At 37.9% G+C, this 27,208-nt stretch overlaps 2 long non-coding RNA genes across 5 annotated transcripts in view; one reads left to right on the top strand and one right to left on the bottom strand.

Moving 5' to 3' along the window:
* The window catches only part of LOC138116564 (uncharacterized), a 54,264-nt gene extending 42,098 nt beyond the window's left edge, over positions 1–12,166 (bottom strand). Inside the window, exons 1-2 of the long non-coding RNA XR_011154208.1 lie at positions 12,088–12,166; positions 3,004–3,136 (exon numbers count right to left, since the gene is read on the bottom strand). This is a non-coding gene — a long non-coding RNA (uncharacterized lncRNA). The remainder of the gene's footprint in view (positions 1–3,003; positions 3,137–12,087) is intronic.
* A 661-nt stretch (positions 12,167–12,827) lies between these two features.
* On the top strand, positions 12,828–24,827 carry LOC138116563 (uncharacterized). Of its 4 annotated transcripts, none has more exons than XR_011154207.1 (5): positions 12,828–13,221; positions 15,400–15,526; positions 15,757–16,029; positions 17,457–17,557; positions 24,765–24,827. It is a non-coding gene; the product is annotated as an uncharacterized lncRNA (long non-coding RNA). The 4 variants fall into 4 exon arrangements; XR_011154206.1 differs by lacking the exon at positions 24,765–24,827 and adding an exon at positions 13,463–13,513 and having other exon boundaries at positions 17,457–20,736; XR_011154205.1 differs by lacking the exon at positions 24,765–24,827 and having other exon boundaries at positions 15,810–16,029; positions 17,457–20,736.
* Positions 24,828–27,208: the final 2,381 nt, after the last annotated feature.

Raw genomic sequence — 27,208 nt, 5'->3', positions numbered from 1 at the left:
CAGCAGAGGTATCACTAAGAAATAAAGCTGACATTTTGTCAGCAGTCCTGCAGACTCCCACCACTTGTAATCAGGAAGAACTTAGACCTTCTGGAAGTGTGTTGTAAGCTTAATACAGGTGAGCCAGGTACAGGATGTAAATACAGGTATGCAATGCACCAGCTGAGAATTGTGTGCTTTGACAGTCACACAAATCATAGAATGGCTTGGTTTGGAAGTGACCTTAAAGGTCATCTAGTTCCAATGCCTCACAGTGGGCAGGGATGCCATCCACTAGATCAGGTTGCCCAGGACCCCATCCAGCCTGGCCTTGAACACTTCCAGAGCAGGGACATCCAAATACCTGAGGCTTGCAGTCGGTCACAGCAGCAGCAGGCCACTGGATAATGAGGTTTCACAGACAAGGACCTCTTTTGCACTCTCAGGTAGATGACCCATATTCAGAGCCACACGTACAACCAAAAGCCATTAATATCGCAAACTTCGTATTTTACTAACTGCAGTAAACAACACTTTGCAGCATCACCCTCAGACAACCCTCTGAAGGCACCCAGGGTAGTTCCTCCCTGGCCTCTGCTGAAATTTTACACATGCAAAAGGTTCTTCACTGGTTATTCCCTCCCTTGCAAAGAATAAACCTATTTTTTAATGAGCCTCCCAGTTTAATGCAGCTCCCACAACTCACCCTCAGCTTCAGGTGAAGTCATAGTAAAGTAGTAAATATAGCATTTTTGTGTATTGAATTTTTGCATGGGCATATTGCATTGAAATGTAGAACTTTCCCACTGGGGACACATTTATTCACTTGAAGGAAAGAAAGCATAAGTTATTTTTTATGTCTTTCTGCTGTTAGGATTTGTCCTCGATAAGAATTTGCTGAGTGAAACCTTTAAACAAAAGGTTTATAAAGAATATTAGTTTAGGATGCATGTAGACATCACTTACTTTAAAGTGAAACCCAACAATTTTCAGTATTACTAATGGATCTCATTACATGATGAATGGAACCAACAGTTCACTGGATGCTGACATTACTTTGTCAGCATATAAGTTATCCACATATTTAAATATGAAAATTTTAATCTTTGCTGTGCATAAAATGAATATACTACAGCATAAAATAGTTGTAAAGAGAACATTTTTGAAAGCTCCTTTGTGCTTTAATTTTTATTTTTAATTTTGTTCTGTCTGCCAGCATTTGAGTGTTTTTACTAGATGAAGACTCTTAACATGAAAAATGTTCCGTTCTGAGAGCACCCTTGAAAGACTTAGGCACACTAATTTATTCAATTACTTCTTTAGATCTATTTTTAATCACAATTTTAGAACAATAAAACCACAACTCTACGGTATCAAGAAATATTTCAGTGTGATTCTAAATTATGTAGCAGCAAGAAAATCCGTATTTTTAACTCTGATTTGTGTGCTTAGCTATACAAACCTGTATCATCCTTTAACATGAGACCTCAAAAAAGGGAACTTCCTTTCCTGATCCTAATTATCAATACTTAGCTATTAATGTATGAATTTATACATATACACACTATACACATTTGTATGCTACAAATACTGACCAGCCTATTGTCATCTGTCTCAAATGTCTTTGCAAAGGTCCTATGGCATGCAAGAAATTCTTTTTATCGTTGGCTATAATCTCTTTTTCTTTGAAGGCTCCAAGAGTAGAGATAGATTTAGATAAAATTTCTTAATAGGACCACACAGATGAAGACCCATAAAGCAGAAGGAAATTTTGCTCCCTAGGGGAATTTCTAAACTTCAGCAGAGCAATGATTACAGTGGTATCAGTGCTGTGACAACAGTTAGCACAGACACACCAAAGGCAGCTGGAAATGAAGCAGCACAGCACGAGCATAGCTCCTTCACACATTCCCCAGCCAGGGCACCCAGCCGTGCAGGACTGGCTGTATTCAGAAGTATCTGGGCACCATACAACATACTACATCCCAAACTCACTAGTAAGTTCATGACTTCCTTGAACAGCAAACAACAAGCTCTTTGTCCCAAAGATAACACTATAAGACTTTGCAATCAGAAACAAAGCTGTCCTAAGGAAAAAAATACCAGTTATGCTATTGGCATCATCTGTGAAAAACAACCCCCCTGAAAGACAACACACTCAAACCACTGTTATGCCTTAAAGATGTTTCCCCAATTCCCATCTGAACATTTTAGTGATATTGTTTCTAGTACTATGCAATGCCAGACAGTATCTTCACATCACTATTGATTTCTACATTTTAAAGACAGCACATATTTTTTTAGCTCTTTCATCCTCGTATTTCATAACCAATTTATAATTTAACACATTCTTTGACATTGTTTAAGTATTTAAAAATTACATTGTTTTTGACCGAATTCTCCCCATTTAGCTGGGAGGTTGTCATGGTTCTTTGCCATGATCACATTGAAGTTTCAGAAACTATAACACAAATACACCTACCACCTAACCAAAGAGAAGAGAAAAGGTACTAGTACTGCCTAACTGTAGTAACATATCACCTGTGATTCCAGCTTTCAAGTACTGTAAGCATATAAATCTGTTAGAAAAATATACTTCCTTTTCTAGCACTTTATTATTGCCATATGCAAATAGTTTTGCAGGTTTTGTAAAAAGTAATGTTTGTTTTTAAAAGTAACTTCCAAAATTGCAATATAAAAATAAAATTTGAAATTTCTCATTCACTTTTCAGATTTACTCAATTTCCAGTCAATTTCTTAATCTTACACAGGCAACATTAAAATTTGACATAAAAATTTATATCTCATGATTGCTGAAGAACAAGAATATAGTTGTACATTACTAATTATACAAGTGACACAACTGCTCTTAATATTTGGCAACGTAGCAAGGCAATTAAAATATTAAGTACAATACCTTTGATAATCTGACGAACAGGTAAACAGAATGCAAGAAGCAAACTGCTTTATTAATAAGATTCTCTTAACTTCACAGAGGATAAATGTAAAAGATAGGGTACTTACAGTGAATTCACAGAAATCAATGCTATCAAGACTTTTGCTTCTGTGTATTCTCCCTTTTATTCTTCTTAAAGAGGGCTTTCCCTGACTTACACTACAGGTAGCACCATTGGGATTTTCAGAAGATGGAGTTACCCTGCCAAACAAAAAGAGCCACCTATCAGACAAAGAATACATTCTTTTATTCGTTTATAGTAGAAAATTTACAAAGGAAAACACATTACCATGCTATACATATAACAAATATCATTCCAAGTGACAGTTTTCAATCATTAAGTGCCAAAATAAGCCCACAAGCATGTAGAATTCTAGCTCCCATCAAGACCACGCTCCTTGCAGATTTTGTCAAAAACATACTGGAGTTATCTTTTTTGTACAAAAGTGAATAGAATCAGAAAAAAGATACATTATAGAAAAATATATTTAACTTCTGAAAAATTAAAAGGAACATTCTTCTCTATTGCTTCAGTGGTAATCCAAGTCCTGTGATACATGTTGATGGCTGTCAGTTAAATCACCAGGAGCCTGGCAGTATTTGGCTTTTGACCTTTTCCAGTTTGAGGGCTGATGGTGCTTCAGCTATTCTAGCAATGAGTGACAACAAACAGCAATGGCATTAATAGCACCTGTTTAAGTTATAGGGGTAATATATTAAGCAACTACACTTTATAAGGCCTTTCATCATATCATAATCTACACATAGTCCTAGGGGGAGTCCATAACTAAAATATTTGGAGGAAGTAATCCATATTTCAATGAGCTTGTTGGAAACCATTAATGAGCAGATCTACATGGGATTAACAACTAAGTGTATCAGGATTTGTGAGGGGAATATTTTAAATGCAAAATAGTCCCTAGTCAGACTGACAAGTTAGGAAAACTGTATTCCAGCAAATACACTCACCAAGAATTACATAAAAACATAAAAGTCTTCATGTCCAGATTTACACTTGTTTCATATTATTTCTCAACTGCAGCCATAGAAAATTTCAAAAACTAGCTTAAATGAGAAATAATATGGGTGTTTTTGCATTTCCCTAGTCTTTGGACAGCAGTTCAGTATTTCTCTCTAAAACCATTCAGATTCCTCTCACAAAACAGGATGTTTTTTTAGGTTCTTTTACTTAGAATTAATGGCCTTAGTATGGACATAAATGTTTGTGTAAAAAAGAAAGAAAGGTGGAGATTTCCTAAACATATGCATCACCAAAACAGGACATTGTATAGTGGGCCACATTAACTCCTGAAATACACAATTCCAAATACAAAATACAATAACCACATGATGAACACACTTGTTTGATTAGTGAAACTTCCAGGTTTACACAATGCCATGATCAGAATAACAGGCCCATGCAACAGCCTGTTGCTACAAGATCCAAACTCAAAAATTAAAGCAAATCCTTTCAAATCTCTTATTCAATTTATAAAAATAAAGCCTTTCATTTTTTGTTGAATTACTGCAACTACAAAATCGCTATTCTGTTTTCAGATGCCTGATTTTTGGGGGTTTTTACACATGCACACTGAAACACACACCAACATTTTGCTGTAAGTTCTCTTGATAACAGTAATTTGGTTAGATGTTTTTTTCCCCTTGGGTTACTTTATTGCCAGCTTTAAACTGCAAATTTCTACCTGAAAACGTAACTATAATATCCATATATCTTAATTACAATATGAAACTCCTGCTGAAACTGGATTTTTTTGTATAATCACATATGGATCGAGTTCTGAGAACCATGCCTGCCTACTACAGCAACGTATTTGTTCACACAAACTGGAATACAGAAACTTCAAGAACACCACATATTTCCTGCTAAAATGTCTTCAAGAATTACCAGGACAAATTTCCAAAGAAAGACAACTGCTCAGTCTCTATCTTATTCCACAGACAATAGCATGTATGATGACAGCATGTTTCTATTGTATGAATGTCTGTTCTATAACATTTCTGCTCAAGTATCTTAACTGTGCACACACTGTGTCCATGGCAGATGCAGATGCTGGAGTCCTCAGAGAGATCCATTGTTCCCATACTGTCAGAGTCTGTGTTTATTCTCTCTACAGAAAATCTTTGAAGGCTGCCTACTCCATTACTTATAATTTGGGTTAATTAACCATCAAATGCACCTCTGATTAATTAAATGCTTGGCACGTTAGACTTCCTCCTTATATTTAATAGAAAAGTTTAACAGCTGTAAGATCCACTGGGCTTGTCCTTATTTTGAATAGTATTTCAAACCATTTATTTTAGGTTCTTATGCACAAATGCACATTTCTTTAAGCTGCAAGTCTTTCAATGTTTTCTGATACTGAAAAGCCTTTCAAAACAAAGAAAAAAAAAGAAAAGAAAAAAGAAAACTACTTACATGGAAAAAGCCCAAACAAGTACAAATAGCAGGGTAATCAAAGTTATACAGTTTTAACAAAGATCTATACTAGTGGTATATTTTGAAGGCCCTTCTGCTTAGGAGAGTCACTCTTTAAAGCCACTTGAAAAAATGAACCTGCTGCCACTGGAATCCAGCCATCACTTCATTCTGCAGAGAATAAATTATGGCTGTTACTTGTTAGCTTCTAAGATACAGAAAAGTGGTTTTTAAGTTAGATTTAAATTTCAAAATATAATTATATGAGAAGGAATATCACAATTTATCTGTTCCCTCCAATCCTTTATAAAATCATTAATTTCTAGATATCTTTACAAGCAAATAAAGTATTATTTAACCAACCAAAAAAAAAAAAAAATCCAATCAATATCATTGATATTGGGAAGCTTTGCACTGTTACACCAAAGGAAAGGTCTGAGGCGAGATGTCCATGCTAACAGCATCATGGGGGGTTTTGACTCTATGGTTGATGAGGAAACTTTGGGACAAGTGCAAACCAATTAACTATCAGCTTCTCCCATGCCTCTGCCCCTCCTACAGTTTTAGCAATGGGAAGCAATAACAGACCTGAGACAGACTTGGATCAATTTTACCCAGGCTTTGCAGAATGCCAGATGCAGCAATGAAACTCTCAAGAATCCATTTCCAGTAGCATTCATGCAGTACTGCAACAGGAACTCCTTCAAACACTAGACATTTCCACAATGAATATACCTCCAAAGTTAAGACTATTAAGTTGCAAAATAAACCCACATGAATGCGAACTCTTGAGGAAAGATCCAAAGTGTTTTGAGATTAACTTTAAGTTAAGTTATTAAAAAATCTGAAGAATAGCATTTTAAAATCCTTCTCTCTTTTGAATCATGCTTTGTGTTCTCAGAGTATTCACTGTAATCACAGAGAAACAAAGTTGACTATTTTTAAATGAATACTGAAACTATAATGCAATGCTCCATGGTTCTGGCATCTGAACCTCAAGTTAAAAAAATAATTAATGACATTTACTACCTCTAATTGCCTACTTTCAACTTTTATTTGAATTTCTGAATACAAATTAATACAATATTAATAGCAAATTAGTAAGTGAATTGCTAAGTCACTGTAATACCTGCATCAGGAGTATAGAGGAATTATCACATGCTAAAGGAGAAAAATTTGTAAGAGCCCCTTTTAAAATATCTGCAGCCCATCAACTACTTCAAAGCAAGTACTCTCGAACAAAAGCCGAGGAATGATATGTTCAAGGAAGTCTAGAGCTTTAAAAACTAGAACATAGCATAAGGATCTTTGAAGGTAACGAACAGTTCCTGATACCTTGCTTCAATTTGCTGTTTCTGTTCAAATAATACATTTAATATTCTGGAAACATAACACCTTTTTAATGGAGCTCATCACAGGAATCCTAAATTAAGCCACCCAATTCATTAACTTTTGAAAATTTTAGTGAAGTAAAATAGAACCATTCTGTATATCCCACCTGGAGTCTGAGGTCCTTATTTATTATCCACAATTCTTACAACGGTTTCAATGACCTTGACTGGTTCCTGATCGTATATCACATTACATAACCATGACTCTAAATTATTTCTCTAGTTTGTAAAATAAGCAAAAACCTTAAACTTTCACTATCTGTATTCCACTGACAAGCACAGTAGCCTAACATAATACTGTGCAACAGTGACTTCAAGGTGAAGTGTCATATCAAGGGCTAATGACTTAATACATATAAAATAATTAGATGGCGTGTATATAACACAAGTCTCTTAATAAAAGCTATATTTATATTCTACTCACACATAATTACTATTTATAACAACTTTCTGTATTACCCAACGTTTTGGTAGTTAAATTATGTCTGAAATTACTAATGTCATCTCAATTTCTAGACAGACCAGGTACATTGAAAATCTTTCAAGAGCTTTGAAAAGTCTTTTCTTGTTCAGTGATTAGAGTTCTGAACAATTTTATAAAAGTCAACATCAGAATGTTTAAAAAACACATCTTGAAATGAAACATTTTCTGTATTTGTTTTCCAAGTCCAGTATTAGTTCTAGAGTTAATGCAGAGTGGACAAGGCTTTGACAACAATGCAGCCTCAACAAGACTTCTAATGGTGACATAATTATTACGCTTTTCATACTGCAAGTTGCCTGCCTATCCTACAAAGAAAGCATTTAGGTTCTTGTAGAAACATTAAAGCCAAACTCCTCGGAAACTTCTTCCTCTGGTAAGCTACACAGATCTCAGCTGAGAGATGTATAAAATTCCCATAATTATATACCTCCCATTAGAAGCCAGTCTTCCTTAGCACTGCACAAAGTGAGGATGCAGGCTGGGCTCAACTCAATGTGATCACTGGCTTCTGGCTCAAACACAAGGCTGGAAAAACTGAAATTTACTCCCACAGATCAGACTGGAAATCCTAAAATTATAGTTACTCAATATTAATATTTGTTTGAGAAAATAAAAAGCAAATTTCAAACAATGCTAGAGACACTGAGCACTCAGCTGCTATGCTGAATTCTTGTGCACCTCTACAAAAGTAGGTTGATTTTAAGAATGGTATCCTGCCTCCCGCAGGAAAAAAAAAAAAAGGTATTAATTAACTTGCAACATGAATAAATTTTTACAATAGGCTAAACTGAAATTTTTATCCCCATTTCAAAAAATATTAACTGGAAACAGTAATCAGAAATGGAAAATATCCATTCTGAGGATCTGTATTTTTCCACAGAGTTCTGTAGAGACACCAAGAAGATCAATCTTTGATGTTTTCTTTCTCCTACATTAAGGTGACATTTTCCATTATTTAATTATACTAAATATGACACTACTTAGAACATAAACAAACAATGGCACTTCTCTCCCTAGGGATGGTTCTAATGATAAAACAGACATCCTTCATTATAAGCCTGGGCTTCTACAGCCAAGCCCCAGCCTCAATACAAAGACTCTGAGACAACAAAGCTTTCAGATCAGTGTTTAATTCCAGACATGCTGGTTACTCCTCACTGATTTCAAATAAGTTTACTCCTACGCTTGAAAATAAATGTGCCTGTGCAGTGTCTTACAAGAAGCAGCTATCATTTAACATTCGGGTTTCTATATCACACATTCTTTTAACAACAGCACCAGACAGGGGAACTGGATCCTGTCAAAATTCAAATTCTGTAGTGCACTGCATCTGCATTCCTTTCTGTAACCTAGATTGCCTCAGACAACCATCAATCATTCTTAAAAGAATGTAAATATGGAATAGTCTCAGCCATTTCCATAATCTCCCCAATGAAAACTTATCACTAACTGAGCTTTTTGCCTTTTTTCATGATGCTGCACTCCCCTGCACCAAGGGGAGCAGCAGGGGTATTCGCCAAAGCACAGGAAGTCTTTCTAAGTAAAGGCAAATGATGAAAGAAACAGAAGGGAATATTAGTGAGAAGAACTATTAGAATGGATAGGATATCCTGGAGGGGAGTTTGTTGTTGGTTTTTCTTTTACATTTGTTTATTTATTTGCCTGCTACCTTCTCCTTGCAGCAGAGAAACGTAATAATCAGTTTGACAAGAAATTATGGTCTACCTGTAGCTCCTCTTAATAATGTAATTTAGCATTTCCCAATTGTACAAGGACTCAGGTTGCACATATTGGGATTTCAGTAAATATTTATAAAAATTTACTACTGTAAACTACTCCCAGTTCAGCTGTCAGTTTTTCCTTGATCACCTTTGCAGATGTTAGTCCCTGCTGCACTCTACCTGTACTAGCAGTGTTATGATGGTGAGTTTTGTATCCAAATACTGTCCCTCCCACAAGAGGATTAAAAACATCCTACTCATCTCGTTTAGGCTCCTACATATTAGATTACAACACTGCATACACAGAGGAAAGGGTCTGAATCAGCAGATCAGGACTCCAGCAGCTTCCTCCAGCACTGAGTCCAAAACTACTGCCCCAAGTAAACCTCATCATAAAATTATAAGCTCCACACGAAGCAAGTTTTTGTCTCCTCCACCTCCCGCTGAAAGCCTGTGGCATAGCCTCCTTATCTTTGTTCAGTTGCCTGGTTTCTTAGCCACTTCATAATTATTTATTCTTAGCCCATTGTGAGACATCGGTGTTTTCATTTGTAGCTCTGCTTCCATGCATCACAGAATAGGACTTAGATTTTGGTGGGGGGGAAAGCAGGAGAAAATTGGAGTGACAGATGCTCTATAAAGAAATAAAACATTGCTGTTACCTTTTTCATTTTCTTTCAGTAGGATTCAGGTGGATTATCTCCACCAACAAAAGGATGAGTATTTTAACCCCTTTTTATTAAATTATGTCTTCGCTACCACTTACAATACGGATTCACACATCAAAGAGCTTACGAACCTCATTGGTTAAACAGAAATTTTAAAGTTTTTTTTAAAAGCAAATAAAAATAGATTAAAAAGCATCCTCTGACTATAGACAGACTTGATTTATATGTTTTCTTTAGGTATTTTTGAGATTTCCAGTGAAACAGTACTGGAATATGCTTTTAGTTTATATATTGCAAATATACACAAATATTGCATTGATTTGAGTAACAGCAACATATTTTCTCTCTAATGTTCAGATTTGCTTAATGCATTATTTGATACAGACTGTGCACTAATAAGAAAAAATTAAAATGACAAAGTATCTTTAAGCACTTCTCTAAATGCATCAGAAAATAGTATTTCGTCAATAAGCATAAAATCTATCCATATGGATAATGCCTAATGCTATTAAAGTTCTCAAAGAAAATGTGACTACGTATCATGTCACCTAGTAATAAGAATATCCTGGAGACATACTTTCAAATGCTCAAGTAATTCGCACATCTCCCTAAAATTTAAAAAAAAAGTTTGCCTTATTTTTCTTTAACACTTTTAGCCAACTAAATCTTCACACAGCATTGCATTGCAGCAACATGGTGTCAAGCTAGAAATGTTATGAAATGCAATGCTTGTGGTATATATTAGTGTGGAGCCACTATAATATTTTGCTGTACCTCAAAAAGCACAGAATCTCACCATGAAACAGAACAATATAGAGCTGATCTAACTTCAACTGATGACAAAGTAGGAGTTGAATCAGGTCCTTTCAGATGTACTTTTAAAGCACACAAATATATATAGCTTCCCCTCAACATGCCAGCAAATAAAACACTTCCAAGAAGACATAGGAAATATTAAATAGAATAACTGTCATCCTTACATTTCCAATAATTAAACTTCCCAAAAGATGTAACACACAACTGCATCCACTGCTGCACAGAGACAGGAGTGGCAGTTGGGGAGAATAAAATAGGTATGGTACACTTTATGTAACTTACATAATCAGAATCAAACCACCGAATACACTGTAAAAACCTCTGATTAAATGTAATAAAACTTATCTGCATGACAAAATATTTTTGTCTAAAACTTAATTTGATTTTTTCATTACAATCAGGATGAACAGATTCATCAAACTGTGTTGTATCTGCAAGGAATAGCAAGATCTGGAATTAATGACAGAAAGCTTACTAGTTCCACATTATGTTTCTTCAAGTGATACATTTTCTTGACACTGTCTATACTAGCTGAAACTGTGGGGAAAAGCAAAGTATAAAAAACCCCACAGTCTACAATTCATGTAAGGGCCATTTTTATTACAACTGCTGACATGAAAACATTTTTACATCTATGTTTAAATAAAATGATCTATCATGCCTTCTGTAACACTTCAGTTTGCTTCCCTAGGACCAGGTAAGTACAGTGAAAGAAAACCGTATGACCACTACCACCTAAATACCACTCTTAGTTTTTTACAGATAAGAAACTCTCAGTGTACAAATTTGTGACTGATATCTGCCTCTCAGAATATCTGAGAAGTTCGTATTTCCTCCATATTTGTCCTGATGATGACACACGTCCCACTGCTCCCATCGAGCGAACAGTGGGCTCTTGCCCGCCCACGAGTGACTGGGTATTGCAGTGCCATATGCCTGTCGGTGCCCTACTCACCCACATTACACCACTATACTTTAATACATTTTTCATAACATGTTGTTGATTCATCCAGAAAAATCAGTTCAGCACACAATCAGCAAGCACAAAAGGAGTAGGAATCAGTAAGGGGAAATGCAGGGTTTGGGGGAAAATGACCATATTTGAACAGCACTACCTCTGGCGCTCACTAATCTATTAGACCTGCGTCTCCCTGTTCGCATTTTCTCAGTACACCTGTCAGCAGCAAGCAGGGGCAGGGAATTCGGACCCGGCTCTGCACAGCCCGGGGCGGGAGCACACTGCGCTACATCGGCGGCAACACTCGGGCTGTCACGCAAGCGGTGTCCCCGCCGGAGCCGCTCCCGCGCCCTCAGCCCTCGCTGCCATTGCCGCTGTGCCGGGTCCGGCAGCGCCGTCCCCGCGGGAGCGGAGCCTGCTCCAGCCGCGTCCTCCGCCGGGCCGGGCGCGGACAGCTCCGCCGGCACCAACAACGCCTCCCGGCGTTTCCACACAGCTGGCGGCGAATCCGCCGGGAACTCTGTGCCCCGGCGATGCCCGCCGGGAGCCGCAGGCCGGGTCTGGGCACGGCGCCCCTCATGTCCGCGGGGACCCCCCGCCGCCGCGCCCGCCCGTCCCGCCGCGGCCCGCGCTCGGCCCGGCCCGCAGTGCTCGCGGCCCCGTTTGTGCCTACTCACCACAGCTTCCTCTTTAAGGGCATCAGACTGCCCCTGTTGGAGGCGGTCACCCCTATGGCCATCTGCAAGACAGTCAGGTATTTCTGATACTTCATTTTGCCGTCGCCCCCCCTGTCCCTGCCTCGTCCCCGCCGCCGCCACCGACAGAGTCTCTCCAGCCGCTGCATGCAATCATCAAATTTTTATTTCCAGGCATCTGCCGTCCCTGCGTCGCGCTTCTTCCCCTCCTCCTCCTCCTGCCGCGCTCCCTCTCTCTCTGCCCCCCCGGCTCACGCTCTCCTCCTCCTGCCGCACTCCCTCTATCTCTGCCCCCAGCTGACGCTCTCCTCCTCCGCCTCCCGCCGCGCTCCCGCTATCCCCGCTCCAGCTGACGCTCTCCTCCGCCTCCCGCCGCGCTCTGCCCTCCCCCGGGCCCGCGCTCCTCTCCTCCTCCCGCTGTCGCACTCCCTTCCTCGCAGCCCCTCGCGCTTTTTCCCCCGACCCACTGCCGCGCCTCCCTCTCCCCCACCGCGCTCCCACCACCCCGCACTGCCCGCCCCCGACTAGGCCCCCCGCCTCGCCTTCTCCTCACCTGGGCTATCTCTGGGCGGCAGCCACCGTACCCCCTCGCCCCCGGGGCGAGCAGGCCTTCCCCACCATCCCTGCCGCCGCCGGGGCGCTCCCGCCCCGCTGCCCTCCCCGATTACCTGGGGTATCCCGCCCCCACCCATGAGGCGCAGCCGCCGCGCTGCCCTCCCGCCATCAGGGGCGCGCCATGGCCGCAGCGCTGCCCGCGCCTCGCCGGCCTCGCCTCTAATCCCATTAGCGCCTAGAGAAGCCCCATGTTATTTTAATCGCCTCCCTGGCTAACGGTGTCGGTTGTAAGGTAGCAATAACCGAGCCCTGGGGCAAACGCCTCACTGTCTGCCGGGGCGGCCCCGTGAGGGGGAAGGTCAGCAGGAGGGTGGGGTGAAGCGAGGCGAGGATAGGTACGGGTGAGTTAAGGATGGGGGCGACAGCAGTGCTCAGGCGAAGGTTTGGACAGCGCATCCCGCCAAGTCTCCCTCAGGAAGGGCGGCTGGAAGGCAGCTCCCGCCGCGGGACCATAGGAGGCACCCCCAGCACCTGTACGGGGAACCGCATCTAAAAACCCTGGTGAGGCCACAGGGAACCGGAAGGCAACCCCTTTTTTATTTTTTTTATTCCCATGTGAGGAAAGCAACTGAAGCATGTTTGAGACTCATCTGATGATAAAGCGAAAGTATTAAATTTGTTTTAGAGGGGTGCCCACCTTCTGGGTGCTTAAGCACAAATAGCTGAACATGTAACTGTGTCATGGCCTGAGGTGTGACACAGTTATTACGGCTTTAATCTGTTCTCTGCCTTCCTCCTCAAGCTCAGCACTAACAGCAACAGAAGACTGTGGTGTCTGAGAAGTCCATTTGGAGTAAGTTCTAACATCTTGTAGAGTATGATTGGAGACCCTTAGTGCAAACATCCTTGAAATGGGGGGTAGCACTTAGCTGGACACATTGATCAATGGTGGTGGGAAATACTTTGGCCTGGGAAACCCTGTTTAAGCATGTAGATAGATATTTTGCGGAGTGCAGATAAGAACAAATCCATGCTGAAGGGACAACTTTTCATTAAGTTGCTGTAATGTGAATAGTATGAGTTGTAATCCTTACCCTGAGTTGAGAGCCTAAAGTGGCACCTGTAAGCTAGGAAGAAATAATGTGAATAGTATTGTCACTTTTTGGCTCAGAGATGAGCGTTTCAGTGATTTTTTTTTTTGTGTGTGTGTGAATGTGTAATATATACCTCAAGGCTCCAGTGAGCTGCATTCTGCCTAGGCCTTTTCACTACACAGGAAGCAGAGAAGATAAATGCAATACTTAGCAAGCACAACAGATTTTAATTAGAAACACAATAGTTGCATTACTGTAGCCAATGAGTTCAATGGCTTTGCATTTTCAGCCAAGAAATCTGATGTTCATAAATGTCCTGAAATTCTGTGTCACAAATGCTTTAAAAAATTCAAATGGCAGCTTGATGTCCAGTATAAGCATGTACATCTCCAGCTCTGAAGATACTGTTAATGGGCTCTTTGACTTTGAAGAGCTCAGGCATTACAAGCAATGAGGGATGGCTAACTTGAAATGATTAGGAAGATTAAGGAGGTGGCATTAATTGTTAAACAATGCTCTTAGCATACTAACTGGGAAGTATATATCTTATATACACAGTGTATCAAATTAGTTTGAAAACCTGTAGAGATCTTACTTTGCCTTAAAACCAAGAACTGTAAAACAAGCACATTGCTTTCTCCTGTGTATCTAGTCATCATTAGCTGGCTGAAAAAACTCTTGTTGCCCACACATGTTATAAGAGCAAGTGTGGGCTGGATTTTGTTCTTGACATTAACAGAATGCTAGAGACATTGTAATTGGAAGAGTCATTTACATTTGTGCAATACCATTAAGAAAATAATATGCACCTTAAAATGGTAGGAGGTACTGACTAAAATAATTATGAGACTGTATTAGTATAAATATTGAATGTTATTTGTTGTTATTAAGTATATGAATGTTACACCTGTCAGCTAGAAAAACATACCTCATGTAGAAATTCTTGAAAAAAAAAATCTAGTCCTAATCTGGTTGTAGTGGTAGAAATTTTGTAGATCAGACAAGCTAAGGATATGAAGAAGCAAAGTTTATTTGAAAGCTTATAAACCTGGAAGAAGCAGGTAAGCTGTTGGAGGTTTTTACTTTGTAAAAGGACTGTGTATTAGAGAATCCCAAAACACTGTTTTTCACTTTTACATTGCAAGTTTGGGACATAAATTTATTTTAAGTATTGATATACAAAAGAGTTAAGACATGTGGTAACAGTACCTTGCATAAAGACTTACAATGGAGCGTGGGTGTATATTCAAAACTTCTTTAAAAGTCTGTAACGTGATTCCTGTTCCTAATTCAATAGGGATTCCTAAATCTATTCAAATTTGCTAAATAATGACAGTAACTCCAAATTTAGCTCTATAGTTTTCAACTATTAAATTCTATGCATCTGGTATGAACAAATTAACTTATGCCCATTTTATGCACCATCTTCTGTACTTCTTGATGTGCATTACAGGTATAAAAACCAGTTATTAATGAAGACACTTTATCCTCTAGTTTTAATTGGCATTATTTCTGTTTCTCTTGTGCCTGTTCCTTCTTAGTGTGGCTCCATTATATATTGCCTTTCAGAACATCTTAATTTAAGCACCAATGTTTTACATATATGATGAAAGAGTAAAAAGATCCTGTCTTTCTTGCCTTTCAGACAACCAGCCTATTTTTAACAGGAGTCAATCAGCAACTTCCAGATTAGGGGAAGCCTCCGGACATCCCGCTGTTAGCTCCAAGCCTTGCATGGACCTGTTTGCTGAGCTAAGACCAAAATTTCTAAGGTAGATATCCCTGCAAGAGAGGCTCTCTGATGCTATTTGCTGTTCTCCATGCAAACCAGGTCTGTCTAAATACACTGTCCTTCACTGCAGAAAGCTGGAACATTTTTTGAACCTAGTGTGTGTTTTAAAAACAATTTAATTTCTGTTAGGTTAATATAGCTGTTTCATAGGGCTTTTTTAAGTACAAAACCAAACAGAACCATACTAATTTCTTAATTTTATTTGCTCAGGTAACTCAGCTGCAGGCTTTACCTCAGAACAAGCTATAATCTATTTCTTACAGTCTGTGATGCCCTGGCCTCTTCCGAAACCTGTCTCCAGAATGACCTTCCGATGCACTTCTTGGCTCAGAGAACTGACTGCTCTTTCACAGTTACAAGTTGCAATGTTGTGTATGCCTGCTACACTGAGTGGATGTGCTCTTGGCACAGCTCCACCCACGATCATATGTTTACACTGGAACAGTGGTGTATCCGGAACATCCATGGAAGGAGCCCGAGAAGGTAGAGTTTAATGCCAGTGTGTGTGATCATCTTGGCCCACACCATGGTGATTTTAGGCTGTTGTCAGCAGCAGGAGACTGACTCACTGCAGCTTAGAGGGTGCCACTGAGGCAGTTGTACATCGGGAGCTCCCATCAGCTGCTAAGACTGAGGAAGTGCAATTGTGGTGTAAAGCTATTTTCATCCTAAGTTGTGCCTCTCGTTTTTTCCATCTTAATGTTGATAGTATATATATGAAATTTCAGGGAGTGCAAAGCAAGATTTGGCAGCATGATCTACCTCTGCAGACTTTAGATTTGATTTCAGTAAGCCTGTCACTGGGATTGCAGAACCTTACCTTGCTTTCCATTATCATCAGCCTTATCACACAACCCTGTAGTGCCAGTTGTCACTAGGTGCCATCCTTTTCAAACTTTCACTTGTGTCAGTTTTGACTGTGCTCATAGGATGAGTGGAAATTTAGGTCTGACTCAAAAGACTCTTTGGAGACACTATAGAAATGCACTTTTTAAGTCTTAGGTATGCTTAAATTACTTCAGATAATGTAGTTTTTCTGGAATAATGTAAGGAAAAAGAAACTATGCTTCTAACTGGTTGCTATGCTAGTGAACAAGCAAAAATACTTTTTATTTGCTGATGTGGCTTACTTTGTTCAACAAACCTGTATAAGCTACTGTTTGGCAAAAAAAAAAAAATCCTACCAGAATAACTGGCATCTTTGTTAGTAATGTAATGGTTGCATCGGCAACTTTTGAGGGCAGATTAGACCTTAGTGGCACATTTCTAGCATTCAATTGCATTGATTTTTAGGTTTGCAAAATTTATTAGAACAAAATCTAACATTAAATAAACTTGTTGCTGGTTTTATGGAATATTAAATAATGCCTTTTATTTGCATCTTGGGATAGTCTTAATTTTAGCTGTACTGTGCATAAAACAGACGCTTTTCATTACATCATCTGTTCCATATAGTTCTCAATACTGTGCTACCATGTATGCTGAACAATTAACATTTTGTTTACTTCTAGGATGAATCTGTTCCCCTTGCTGACTTTTACTCCAATGATTGATAAAAAAATCTTGATAAATGTCATGTTCTATGCTTCTGTGGTATTTAATATGATTTGGGAACTTTTTATTACACAGTTCAGTTGGAAAAGTGGCAGAGTTCCAGACTGATAGAATACAGTAGTGACATTAAAACACAACATTAGTTGACTGATCTCCATCTGTAATTTAATCAAAATGTGCCTACTTACTAAGGAAGGTTTTTTTCTGCAGGAGTTTTTAGTAATGTGAACTTGTATAGTTAGTCAATTATAATAATAATATTAATAAAGATTTCCATTAAAGCTATTGTAACGGACTTCCTTGCCATTTTCAATCTGTCACGTGTAAACTTTTTATATCTTTCATTTCCTTTCCAGAAAAAAAGAGACGAATCATATCTATGAAGGGCAAAGCAATTCAAAATCTGCAAGTTTGTCAGATGCAATGACTCTGGGGGTTATTTTCTCCCTCCTCAGAAGTAAGCAAGAAGTGTGTGTGTTTGTGTGTTTCCTAACTGCATTTAAAATACATAATTCTGTGACTTTTTCTGATCTACTACGGCTTCTTTGTACTCACATTAATGTATTTATTGAAAACAATGCAAAGGGTTTTACCTGGCCTATTACAGCTTTTTTTCATAAAATACATGTTAAGTGAAGATTATGTAAATATATATAGAGAGATAAATACAGTATCATCATAAAAAAGAAACAAAAACACCTGAAGGAATTTTCCTATCACACTTTACTGTGGAATTGACCGTGTACACAAAGGGAAGTTTTCACATTTCTTTGAAGTGTCCTCATGAGAGGCTGGCTTGGCTGGTGGCAGAGAACTGTGGGTCTAAGTGGGTACAGTAATGAACTGACACAGTCATTTAAAACTAGTTTGCATTTTCTGAAACTGTTCATCCTGATCATTTATTTGAGCTGCCAAAATAAAAAGCGGTAAATAATTTTGCTTTGGAAGGAAAGAATGTTCACCTTGTTTTCTCAGAAGAAGAAAATATCTTAAGAGAATTTATCCGCAGAATAAAAAATTACTGTGGATTATCAAGAAAAAAGGGTTTTCTAGATTAAGCAATTGAAGTATTTACAAGAAACTTGTGAGCGAGTATCGCTGTTACACTACAGTCAGGGCATTTAGAAGTGGTTTTCTATACCAATAGTGTTAGTGCTGCTCTACCAGGTCTGATGTGGAATTGCTTTATACTATTAAAACCAAATTTTAAATTACTGCAAAAATAAGAATACTATTAAAGTGAGGAATTCAGGCTAGACTAAAGTGGACTTGTACAGCTGCTGTCCAGTGATTTTAGATATACCCATTCCTTGCAAGCTTGTAATGCTAAGATTTTACTCTTAAAAAAAGAAAACCACCCTGAGTCAAAATTATCCAAATATCACATTATGCCTGACAAGCATGACCCTCTCACAGGATAAAATAAGCTTAATGTAGAAAAAAATAAGCATATGCATGAATTCCATTAGTGCTCTCTGATACAGCTTATTCATGTAGAAAACTACTGGAGGGAAGAAATCACCAAGCATACATTTCAATGTGAGATGCAGAAGAAAGAGAAGCGTAAGTAACATCGCTTCCCAGAAAAGATTCTAAGGAATAGACAGCCATCTGCAACACATCACAGTCTAAGTACACAAAGATCTAATTAATTAATCTTGCTAACTGCATATTGGTAGAGCTGTGAGCCTCTGTAACTCTGAGGTGAGGTGCGATCAGGCCTTGCTATGATTTTGGGATGTAGAGTTGTTAATAGCTTTCATTTTTAGATGCTATGCCCGATGGGGAACCCTCCAAGCACACAACAGTTAAAAAAAAATGGAAGATTGTGAAAAGCAGGGGATAATTACTCTTCCCTAGAGGAAGGGTGTAAAATTCTGAAAAACAAAATTTCAGAATATTGCAGGCTGGGAAAAAAATATGGCTATCTGAACTGCTGTGGTAGATGTACTATAGAACCACTGTGAAAAATCTGGAACGAGGACCAATTCATACGACTGCACTCAGTTGTCTGGAAAGACTGCTTGCTTACTTTGCCCCTTTTGTTTTCAGTTCAATGGTGAGTTTTGTGCACGGTACCTGTACACATCAGGATAAGTAGATCAAAATGACAGAGAGTATTACTAAAATTTAAGGAGTTTCTCTTGCCAAAATTTATAAACATGCCTAACTTTATAAATTATTTTTATGTTATACATAAAAATATCTAATTATCATTTATTTACAATATTATAAATATGAAATTTATAAATTCAGAGCCTTCTTTAGCATCTTTAATAAATGCTGATAAGAATGTTTCCGCATTCATAAGATACAAGTCTGAAGGTTAGCTGGATGTTTCCTGAATGTATTGAAATTGTTTATAATGTGAGTTGAAGACTGTTTTATATCTCTAGTTGTATATTTGCACTTACTACAAATATGAAAATCATTTTTCACTTTCAAGAAGAAAGTTGTTGTCATTAGAGTGTATAAAGCTTAGAGTGTATAAAGCTGTTCTCATTATCATGTGTATGACTGTTAATATTATGCTATTTTAATCAGATTAGCAGTACAATGAAAATTAATGTAATAGGATTTGCTATAATTAGAGGCAAGTATACAGTAATCTACTATGAAAAGAACACAAAAAATGTCACTGGAGCTCATTACAGGGATATTGTTTATGGTAATTATTCAAAATTTTTAAAAAACATGCTAAGTCGGATTTTAATAATATTTTTTTTCTTGACACAACTTTAATAAAACAATTCAACCCAGAAATGTTATTACTGTTCAAGTATTACTCTTTTCTGGGCCAGAAAGAAGTGGAACTAACTACAAACAATTTTGAAAACTGGACTACAAGCTGCTCTTTTCATTGTCCTGTCCAAATAAAAGATACAATGAAAACAAGGAGTAAAAATGATAAAATAGTGCTAAACAAGATTTTTACAACATAGATGAAGGACCTAAGTGCTCAATATTTATCGGTATTAATACACCTCAAATGTTCCTGTAATTCCAGGGAAACATACATGAAAATTTGGTTCAGATTTCAGATCTGTTTCCCAAATGATTATACTGTTATTATATACCTGTCTCTTGTAACGTTCTCATAGATCATAAAACTTAAGGTACACAAATGAAGCCTAAAAGATGGAAATTAAGAAATGAAAAGCTAACTTAAAACTATAGTTAAATGTAATAGCAAAAACTTTGATGCTGAAGGGAATTTTTTTTTGTATGTGGGACTCCACCTGGTGAAAGAATCAGCTTGAACACAGCAGGGTGAAGGACTGGTTCCTATGCTGTCACTTTTGCTGCCATCAGTAATTAGGTGATGCCATCCCTAGTGCCATGGTACCCTGTCCCGCTGGAAATTCAAAATACAGTACTGGGTTACAGTGTGCATCTACAAAGCTTTCAAGAGTCCAGCATGAATATTTTCAAGAAAAAACAAAACTATTCATGCTGCTAAGAATCTGCAAGATCTGGTCTTTTAGTCACTGAGTGTTTAATTTTGAGGAAACAGCAGAGGTAGCACTTGTAACATCCTAGTAAGATAGAGCTCTCCCGTTAAGGATGTGTGTGAAGAGGGGTTATATATTAAAAAAAGAAATCCACTAGAGAGAGAAAAATTAGCTGAAAGGAACTCTTGAGCCAAGTTTTGAAAATGTTTCCATTTATGAAAGCCTAACTTCAGACAATATATGTCTCTGAATCCCAATTCAACTTTGTTTTATTAAAAAAAAATTATATTAAATTGGACCAATATTTTCAATGTGAAAAAAATATATGTCATTTTTTTCAGGTGTATGGAAATGAAGACTATAAAACACTTTTTAGTTTCTTTTAAGAATATCAAATACAAAAGAAAGAACAGATCTGTTAATTCTAGCTACATGTAGTTTTGAATATCAAGCATTTTTCTTACTGCATTGAATACATAAGGGATGTACATTCATCTATCTTTTACTAACCAGTGTCAAGACTTTTCTAGATTCTAGTCATTTATAACAATAAAAATTCATGTGCAGATCAACAATCTTGCTACAAACCAAATTTTTATATCAAATAAGCAATTTTCTGTTCTCTGCTTCAGAGAAGACACAATCAATTCTAGCTTCTTTTATACACTGCAGTTATTGATACTTTTGGCATAGATGATCTGGCTCCAAATTTGCTGTGAGTAGACCAATTTTTTTTTTAATTGCCCCAGTATAAAAATAAAACTGCCTTTATGGCATTCCTGATGTTATGCTATCAAATTGCATAAGGCCTTCCTTCCTGGGGAAAGCACGAATAACAAAAGAGAAAATGGGGGTAATTAAGCAATTTGCCATTTGTCCCTTAGCAGAGAGTACAAAATTTTGGGTTTGAGTTGTGGGGTGTGGTGTGGTGTGAGTCAGTCCCTTGGTTTTAAGCAAAAGAATAACACAAATAATGCACTAGTAAGGTTTTGTCTAGTAAAGTTAATAGACTTAAATCAGCTTTTGCCATTATGGCAGTTTATATAACATTTTCCTGTTTTTTATAATATTTCTCTTGCTTGTTTTTAGACATTAAAAAACCAGAAGCCTGCACAAGACTGTTGTACAAGATTTCATTTATCCAATTTAAAATTGGTCATCACATCAGTATTTTCTGATACTGTAATATTTCTACTTCCTAACATGTTTCAAAAACAAATTAGTAAAAGATATGAAGCAAAGTTATATATTAATATACTCTCTGTTCTTTCCTTTTGTTTGCCTCTAATTATTTAACGTGTTTGCTTGGAGATTTGAAAGAAAAAGCAAGACCATGTTAGGGTCAGTTGTACTGAGTTGGCATAAATTAATAAGGCCACATGGAAGTGATCCTTTTATACCATGTGAGGGTCTGATAGCATGGTCTAATCCATGCATTTTGCTGAGTGTTGGGAACAGTATTTCTCATGAGGGATTTCCTGAAGGTGACCTAGATGGTGTCTGTCCTGAGATGTGTCCTGCTGTGATCTGCATGGCTGCAATGGCAGCATGCACCATGTTAAGAGTTACGGGATAATGACTCTTCTCACCAGAACCTACTACTTTTTTTCTTTTTCTCATTACACACTACCAGGTTTGAGATCTCACTTGCTCTCTTGCCAAGTAATCAATTTGCCCACCATCTGCATGTAAAGAGCACCCAAGCAGTTAGGAAACTGACTGGTTCTTACTCAGTACTGTGGTTTCTTGAGAGCTATTCATTGGCTCTCCAGACTTTGGAGCCCCAAGAGAGTATACAACAAAAATGAAAATGGTGTTTATGTAGTTAAAGAACCCTACTTTTTTCTGGGAGTTTTTTTTAATAATGTACAAAAGATAAATTTTGAAGATTAACTATTAGAGCCATAAATAGACGTCTCTCCTGGCACCCTGAACATCTCTGCAAATCTGTTCCTTTTATTGCAGAAGTGCAAACCCTTCCTCAGAACCATCTGCAACACTACTGAGATTTGAAAACCAGAACATAGTAAAAAGACCATAGCTTAATGGATAATGATCAAGGACATTCTCAAACTCACTGCACTTATCTTCCAGACAACTGCCCAAGCAGCTAAACCACCTCTTCATTGGTCTCACTCCCAAGTGAAAGATACAAACACTACAGAAGCCAGAGAACTTCTCTAAAGAAAATCAGCTGATTTCTCACACAAATCTAGTGTGATGTTCCTCCTCCAAATCTTTGCTGGACCTTAGTGACAAGCAAATAGAATGAACAAAGCAGTGACCACACAATGGAACAAATAAATAGCAGTGACTATTCAAATGGAATTAACGACATCAAGCTTCTTATCTGCTCATGTAGCCAAAAGTGATGATGTTCCACTTATTGTGAGTGACCTCGCAGTGGCTGGAGATAGCGTTTTGCAGTGCTGACAGTTTGAATGTGTACCAGAGTACACTGTCACTAAAAGAAAACATAGATCTAGAAGACAGAAGACATAGTGTTTGTAGGAACATAGCAAAAATACCAACACTTGCAAGTAGTCACTGCAACACACATTCAGTCTGGTGATCTGTGCACATCACTGTGACAGCAGCAATAAATCACAAGCTCTGCAACTGTTCAGAGGAAAGGTTTCCTGTGAACCTGAAGCCAAAATTAAGGTGGATCACATGGTATTGGATTTACTCCATTCAATAGATAAGTTTCTGGTTATCTTATTATGCAAAAAACATACCATCTGTCTTAGGCATTTATGAAATATTATTACTGTGGTATCTTTACTGTGAACAAAACAGAAATAGACTCTGCTCTTGCCTTCCTGTATTTTCATATGATCACATCTCTAAGTAAGCTGCATTATTTTCAAATGATCTTTTCTACTGCAACTTCTGAAAGCATGCGTATCTTAGCATTGTATTGCATCTTTTACCTGGTCATCCAATCAAAGGTATTTATCTTTGTAATTCCTACTGACTTCTGTAAATTTTGACAAAATAGTGCTATTCCACCAGAATAAAACATTAGACTCTCTTACACAACTTGAATCTGAAAAATTTCTAATGGATGGAAAACACACTAAGAAAAATCATTCAGCATAGCAGCAGAATAGTTGTCCAGTAGCAAAGAAGAGAAGTTCTACATAAGTATTCTGATGCTGCTCTGGTTGCAAGGAATTTTATTCTTTTGATGGATTTAAGATTAGAGTAGCACCAATGTCATTTCTCAGTTAACTTCTCATCCTACTTGATGCAGACATCTGACATCTCATGACAAATCTGATGCTGTAGAAGCTCAGCTTCTCTCTGGTGACCTGTATTACAAATACAACCAAATTCAAGGTCATAGCTAAGATTCTAAATGAATATGATAAGATAAAATTAAATATAATGCATAGAATCTCATTTGCATTTCTGTCATCTCTTGTATGAGCATCTCTGAAGGAGTTATAATTGTGAACAAATCCGACCTCAAGATTGATGAATTTCTGGGGGAGTTGGCTACAAATGTTATCTGAAGATTCATATAATCTTCAGACTGAAATTGCATTTTCCATTTTCTTTGCCATAGGTCTTTTACAAAGAACATCAAAATAAGAGACACTGCTTTTCCCTTACAAAGGCATTGTCATACTACTGTACAAATAATGTTTATCTGCTCACACACCTAACAAGCACCAGTGACAAACATTCCTGCTCCACTATATAGCATTATTTTAAAATTACTCTATGTCCTCTTCTAACCTACAGTACATAATCTTATCACCTCTTGTCTCAGTTTGTTTCTCCAAATGTCATTAGCATGCTTTAGTCTAGCAACCAGCTACTTGTCCTTTGAATTCAATTGGCCTTCACTAGATGGTACCAAAGAATATTTTCTGCTATTTTCAATCAAGAAACCTTGAAGAGACATTCTTGTTCTTCACGTGTTTTCTGGCCAACACTGAATAGAAAGAGACTAGTAAGGAAGCAACCCATATAAAAGCACTACAGATTTCATCTTGACTTCTTCTGCAGACCCAGTATTGAAACATCTTGAGACATTTTCATGGAGTTTCTTGCTAGCCTTGATGTGCTTTCTTTTTTGATGCTTCCCTCTCCAATATCATAAGCTAATTTTTTCTTTGCAGTCTGTTGCAAGTGTTTTACAAAGAACAAATTCATCTTGTATCACCTACACAAAGTGACAATGCTGTCTCCCATTTTTTGCAGCAGCAGCAGCAGCACTGAAGTTACTCATAAATTGTCCTGTGCATTTGACATACAGCCAACAACTGGAAGAAGCAAACTCACCCCTCCCCAGGTATTTTTCTTCATTCTATAATTTCACTGTATTTACCAGACACTGTTAGTTACTGTGGTACATATAATTATTTTTACTTACTCTTGTCAACCCAAAGAAAAGAGAAGCACCATCACTTGATTTGCACATCCTAGTTGTATGTAATCTTCTGAATAATTAATGCAACACATATAATTGAGCTGTTTATATGAACAAAGTTTATATGTGGTTTATAAAGATTGTTCCTTTTTTTGCATTTGTTGTAGTAGGAATACATATCCTCTCACCTATATTTTAGAAATAACTTCGTGAAGTTCTAAGGAAATTCACATGAAGAATAGGAGAATGATACTAAAGGGATGAACAAACCCAGGAAATCAGACAACTTTGAAAATGAACTTAAATGATCCTCTTGTTCCTACCTGCTGCATATTGCCTTTATTTTGCTGTGTCTGTACTAATAACAATGGCATATTTTCTTGTGTAAAGTACAGGAAGCCAGTGGGCCAAAGCCATATGTAAAATGTTTCAAAATTCTGCAGAGTGGGATAAATGTGCAATCTAATGTTTCTTTATCAGGCAGCCATCATATGTCGGTATGCTGCCTGTAGCAACAGATAGCACAGTATATAACATTCTGAATTCTGTAACTGAGAAACACATTGAGCAAAAACCAGCTGTGCCTGGTTCCAAAAGTACTGCCTAGATTTCTACTTAGCTGAATAGACAGGGGTTATTTGCAGGCAGTGTTTACCATTACTTTGGGGGAGGGTTTGAGGAAGGGAGAGAAAAACTCTAGCTATGTTTAAATGTCCTATAGGCTTTCTTATGTCCTCCATGCGTTGATTAAAACCATGTGTTCCTGCTTGTCCCTTATCCTTTATCCCCTACAGAAGGAGCAAGTAGTGATAATTTGCAGCAAGATTTTTATGTAAGTGTCCCCCTTACATGGGTTTTGTGCAGAAGGGAAACATATGGTTCTGAAAGAGCATTAATACCCAGGTACAGCTGGTCTTTGAAGATTTTAAGTGATCTAGATAAAAAGAATGATCAAATGCCTCCCAAAGGAGACTGTGGCTTTATAGCAAGTGTAACACTTATAGGGAGATGTCTGTGAAGACCTAAGAATAGAGTGGGGGTAGTATTGGCAAAAGAAAAATAGACACGTAAGCAAATAAGACAAAAATAAACCCCACAACATGGCCAGTGGCAGAGAACTTAATCACAGTCTACCAGGTTGGCAACGAAGAAAAGGAAACTGATTAATTAATCTATTGTTATTAGTTAATGCAACAACCAAGCATTTCTCCATGACAGCAATGTCTCTGCACTAGGTTTTTATTATCCTGTGGCACTGGCACTCCTATTACTCAGAGTTAACACTGATTTAAAACAGAGTTCTGTTTGCTTGATATAAAGACAGCTATCAGAAAAAAGTCAGACCCTAGTGAGTATCAACCCTGTTTCCTATCTGAAAGACTCATTGGATTAAAAGAAAAGTCACTTTTAAAGAAGGAAAGATCTAAGACAACAGATTTATATGAGGAGCTGATGCCAAAAAATGATGTTCTATCTTTATTTTTATTATGCAGAAATATCACATAGTTCCAACCATACTTAATCAGGCTTCATTACTCCAGAGTCCCAAATAGAAATGCCTGAGCTGAGAATGGACAGTCATTAACTGTTCTCGTGCAGGGTAAAATGTGAAGGTGTATGCTCCCAGGAGAGACCAGATTGCCAAAGGGATAGAGAATAAACTTGATATAGAGAATGTGAAATTCAGAACAGAAAGTTCATAACAGAAGGTTTAGGGAACCTGGGAAATTTATGAAACTCCTATCGTTTCATGACTGCCAGAGGTATTAAAGGAGCAGTAGGAGTCAAGAGGAAAGATGGAAGAAAATTGTGTAATCCAGGCAGTGCCGTGAGAAGAGGGAGCCTTGTGTCACTGAGATTGGTAGCAAATCCAAATCTTACTGTCAAATACAAACGAGAAAGCTAAACCACAGAATCAGAAGCCGTGGGCCAATTCTGCGTAAATGAAGTTATATTTTGCTGGACTGCTCAAGATAAAAATCCATTTCAGAAATAAACCACTATCCCATCTATGTTTACAGCAGCAATGAAAATGAAGTTGCTAATACAAAATAAGCACAAATCCATCATTTCTCCTGAATTCTGCAGAAAGAACGTATGCAGATAAGGTGCAAATCTAGTCCTGGGGCTGCCACTGGATAACATGCCCCTAACTAGAAGGATTAGAACTACCATGACATAAGAAATCCTAAGTTAATTTGGAAGTGGAACAGCTGAAGAAAGGCTATTAACAGAAGCTGGAATTAGAATGCGAAGTTAAATTGCTTCAGATTAT

Source organism: Aphelocoma coerulescens, chromosome 10 (genome assembly GCF_041296385.1).
Source record: "Aphelocoma coerulescens isolate FSJ_1873_10779 chromosome 10, UR_Acoe_1.0, whole genome shotgun sequence".
In the NCBI taxonomy this organism is placed as follows: Eukaryota; Metazoa; Chordata; class Aves; order Passeriformes; family Corvidae; genus Aphelocoma; species Aphelocoma coerulescens.
This window is presented reverse-complemented; position numbering and strand designations above follow the sequence as displayed.